The 4,685-nt window shown below is 41.5% G+C and overlaps 2 non-coding genes across 2 annotated transcripts; both read right to left on the bottom strand.

Moving 5' to 3' along the window:
- Positions 1-2,772: 2,772 nt before the first annotated feature.
- On the bottom strand, positions 2,773-2,844 carry TRNAE-CUC (transfer RNA glutamic acid (anticodon CUC)). Its single transcript has one exon. It is a non-coding gene; the product is annotated as a tRNA-Glu (tRNA).
- Positions 2,845-3,126: 282 nt separating this feature from the next.
- On the bottom strand, positions 3,127-3,232 carry TRNAL-CAA (transfer RNA leucine (anticodon CAA)). The gene is made up of 2 exons: positions 3,195-3,232; positions 3,127-3,172 (listed from the first exon to the last, which is right to left on the bottom strand). It is a non-coding gene; the product is annotated as a tRNA-Leu (tRNA).
- Between the last annotated feature and the right edge of the window lie 1,453 nt (positions 3,233-4,685).

Raw genomic sequence — 4,685 nt, 5'->3', positions numbered from 1 at the left:
TAATTTTTTTTTATCAGTGTCTTATAGTTTTCTGTATACAGCTCTTTTGTCTCCAGTTCAGTTCAGTCGCTCAGTTGTGTCCGACTCTGTGGGACCCCATGAACCGCAACACGCCAGGCCTCCCTGTCCATCACCAACTCCCAGAGTCCACCCAAACCCAAGTCCATTGAGTCGCCTTAGGTAGGTTTATTCCTAGGTCTTTTATTATTTCACATGTGCATATTCTTCTAACTGCAACCACAACAAGATACAGAACTATTTCATCAACGCGAAGATATCCCTCTTGCTATGCCTCTTTAGTCACTTCTGCCCCACTCCCTACCTCCCAACATCTCCAAGCCCTATCAATCAGTAATCTGTTTTCTATCACTATAATTTTTCTTTTTTAAAATGTTATGTGAATGAGATCATGAAGTATGTGACCTTTTGATATTGACTTTTTCACTCAGCATAACTCCCTGAGGTATATCCAAGTTATATCCTGCATCAGTAGTTCATTTATTTTTAGTGCTGAGTAGTATTCTATGGTATGGTGGTACTACCACCTGTTTAACCATTCACCTGTTGAAGGGCATTTCAATTGTTCCCTGTTTTTTTGGCTGTTATCAATAAGAGTGCTTTGAACATTTGTGTACAGGTTTTTGTGTAAATATCAGTTTTCATTGCTCTGGGATAAATGCCTAAGAATGTAATTGCTGGGTCATATAGTAACTGCATGTTTAGTTTCCTAAAAAAAAAAAAAAAAAAAAATTGCTAGACTCTTTCTTAAATGGCTATACCATTTACATTCCCGCTAGCAATGAACAAGTGATCCAGTTTCTTGTCATCCTCACTAGCATTTGCTGTTATCACTGCTTTTTATTTTAGCTATTCTGAAAAGCTTGTGGTGATATCTCATTGTGATTTTCATTTGCACTTCAACAGCACTGAACATCAATGTCTTGTCCTGCCATTGGCTCATTTTCTAATTGGATTGTTTACTTTTTTATCATGGAGTTTTGAGAGTTCTCTCTACCTCCTAGATATGAGCCCTTTGTCAGAGATGTGGTTTGCAAATATTTTTCTTCTGTTTGTAGCTTGTCTTTACATTGTCTTAAGGTCTTTTGCAGAATAAGTTTTTCATTTTGATGAGGTCCAATTTAATATTTTCCTACATGTCATATTTAAGAACTCTTCACTAAGCACTAGGTCTTAATGGTTTTCTCCTATGTTTTCTCATAAAGTTTTATAGTTTTAAGTGTTACATTTAAGTCTACGACTCATTTTGAATTGATTTTTGTATAACATGTGAGCAATTTTTCAAATAAATTGTATTATTCTTCTACTAATAAATTGTATATACTCATGGTAGAAAAATCAGCAAATGCCTGACATTAGGACAAAGAAAATTAAAAATTTTCATAATCCTACCAGTTATAGAAAATCAGTTACATTTAGTATATGTCTTCCCAGCTTTTTTTAATTCTTTACACATACACACACACACACACACACACACATAACATATATATATATACTTAGGTTCCTTCCAATTCCTTTTGAAGAGGAGGGAAAATTTCAAAATGAAACTTAAAGATTAGATGAAATTTCATTCTCTTTCTTATTCATCCTTTGATTGGCCAGCTTTACAGATGAGAAAACTAAAGCTTAGAGAGAATAGACAGCTTGCCTTCTGAAAAGTCCAGTCAGGACTTGCACTCAGCTAAATCTGACCAGCAGTCATCATTTGCTATGCTATACTCCACACGATGCTAAATTACCAAAAGGAAAAAAAAAAAAAAAAAAAGCCAACAGCTAGGAAAGAGAAAAGCAGAGGCAAAATTACTTGTTCAAGGGTAGTTTGGTAAGCCAAGCTGTAACTAATATGGAGGTAGGCTATATCCTAACAGCCTGGCCTGGAGGTCTAGAAAAGATACTCAGGGAGAAATGAATACTTTCAAAAACAACAAATTAAGCATAGAGGGTCAGAATATTATACAAATACTAAGAAGATAGAACTTAAATGTGGCTGAAGAGTTTTTATTATTAAAATAGATTATTTTCCACAGGAGTCACAACAGAAAAATGAGCAGTGGAAATTTCTAGAATAAAAAAATTTAAAAAGCAGCTATAAAAGATATTTTGGGAACAATTAGGGTAAATTCAAATGTGGACTGGCATCTGATGACAAGTTAATGTTGATTTTCTCAGGTGTGACATGGAGTAGTGTAATAATGTATGCAACTTTCAAACGGGTGGGAGACTGAGGAAGCTCTGATTATGTCTAGAAAGAAAGAGAAAATGTGGCAAAATATTAACTTATGTCGTATGTAGGTAGAAAGAACACCGGTGTTCGTTATGTCATTATTTTACTTATTTCAGTTTACTTTCAAAATAGAAAGGAACGTGTTGGGGTGGGAAGAATTTCCTGACTCCTTTGTATATATAGTAAAACTTGCCTGAGTCGTGAGCAGTGAGCCCCCTCTAGGTGACATTGGTCATTCTAATATCATTTTGAGTATTCGGGGGACTTTTTTTTTTTTTTTTTAACCCTGGGCATTGGAAGACCTGACACTTGTGGCGGCATCAGAGTTTTCTTTTGGGATCAGTTAGTGCTGTCTGCCTTGTATTAAGGTATCCTTAAGTATAGGACAGTGATCCACAGACAGCCGGCACTCCTTAACCAGACTAATCCTCGCCTTTGGTAATTACGTTCTCCTGAACAGAAAGGTAGCCAATATTGTATTTTTGGCGTTAAGTTGAAACAACAAAAAAAACCCCAACAAAAGTACCTTCCCTGACCGGGAATCGAACCCGGGCCGCGGCGGTGAGAGCGCCGAATCCTAACCACTAGACCACCAGGGAACACATAAGAGAGCCGTCTACTGTAAGCTAGACTAACTGTATAAAATGTGACGTAAACTGAGTTGCTCAATGCGGTTACTAGAACCTCCGGTATTCATACCGCCTCCCTCTTGCACCTGACCGGTTTCTCGGCCGCTGCAAAGCCGAAGAAAACAGATAATGAAGAACCGGAGCAACGTAAAGTCTGAATATGGCCGCTGTCTCAGAAACAGAAAACAAAAACTGCCAGCACTAACGGGAAATGTTCTTGGATACGTTCGCGAAAAGTTGCAAAAACACGCCTGTCAGAAGTGGGATTCGAACCCACGCCTCCATTCGGAGACCAGAATGCCCTCGGGGAAGGTACACACCTTGAGTCTGGCGCCTTAGACCACTCGGCCATCCTGACACGCTGAAAAGAAGTTGTTCTGGAACGGCCTGCTTTCTGCGACAGCCTGCTGCGTTGCCCCGCCTCACTGCGCAGGCTGTCGGCGGATCCACCAGGTCAGGGCGGAGGAGAACTTGGGCTGGGCGCCTGTGGCTGCCTGCGAAAGAACTCTTGGAGAATGCCGGGTTTGCAGTTCCTGACGACTGCCTAGCCTCTCCGGTTGGCAGGAAAATCGAGTCAAGAAGCAAGGACAATCCCGCTAGAAAACCAGAGGGTTTAGTGACCATCCGACCCAGCAAAGGAAGGAAACTACAGTAGCAAAAGCAAAAAGAAAGTGCCAGGTTTCTGCCCATCGGGCGACCCGCCACTGCCAGATCCCAGGCTCCCGCCGCACGTGCCTGGCCCTAGCTGGAGAAAACTGGTTTGTTGAGTGAATACAAGGAAAGCGTATGGAAATAGCTTGCCACAGAGGAAGCAACAGTGATTGCCGTTGTTTCCAAATTATTAGGGCTTTCTGCCTTATTGTCTTTGGCTTACACATCCTTTTAAGACCCACACCTCCTCCTCTACCAAGTCACCCAGTCCTGGTAGAGATAATGGGGGGCTATCGGTGTTAAAGAAGAACGTTACTCGTTCATGACACTCCTTAAAGCACTGTAAGGAAGACTTTATTAAATGGGTGGTGTGGGGGATAGCAATCAAGATATGTATGGCTACTACTGCACCAGGGTCTTGCAGTAGGAGAGGTGAGATTGAATTCAACTCTGAGTACAACAAGCGAGACTGGAAATTTATAGCCAAAGAGAGCGGTAGGGTGCATTCAGTGGATGAAAAATTACCAAGGGCGCGGCGGTGGGGGGGGGGGGCGGGCGGGGGGTGGGGGGAGGATTCTGTCCAAAAGGATATCTAACTGGGTTCTTGCTGAAGGTAGACCAGGATATTAGATATCACCTGGTAGAGGACCAGGAACCCCATTATATATTCAGAGTGATAATATATCAAGGATGGGGCATTATGGTGAAACATACTGAGCAGGATTTCTGCTAAAATTGAATGTTATAGAGACAAGCTTGAAAGTCCAAAGTCAGGCTTAGTTGAAAAAGATTTCAGGGGGGACAGTTTTAACAAAAGAGAGCAAAGATAGCAAGTGTGCTTTGGCATCAACTGGGAAGTCCCGCTTCTTGTGCTCCAGACCACATACCATTCAATCACTCATTCATTCATTTATTCACTGAGTCTTAATCCATATGTTTTTGTTGTTCAGTCTATCAGTCCTGTCCCACTCGTTGCGGCCCCGTGGACTGCAGCACGGCCAGACTTCCTTCCCTGTCCTTCACCATCTCCTGCAGCTTGCTCGAACTCGTGTACATTGAGTTGGTAATGCCATCCAACCATCTCGTCCTCTGTCATCCCCTTCTCCTCCTGCCTTCAGTCTTTCCCAGCATCTGGGTCTTTTCTAATGAGTCAGTTCTTT

Source organism: Dama dama, chromosome 9 (assembly GCF_033118175.1).
Source record: "Dama dama isolate Ldn47 chromosome 9, ASM3311817v1, whole genome shotgun sequence".
Classification (NCBI taxonomy): Eukaryota; Metazoa; Chordata; class Mammalia; order Artiodactyla; family Cervidae; genus Dama; species Dama dama.
The sequence above is the reverse complement of the archived record's forward strand: the minus strand, read 5'-3'. Positions and strand labels throughout refer to the sequence as shown.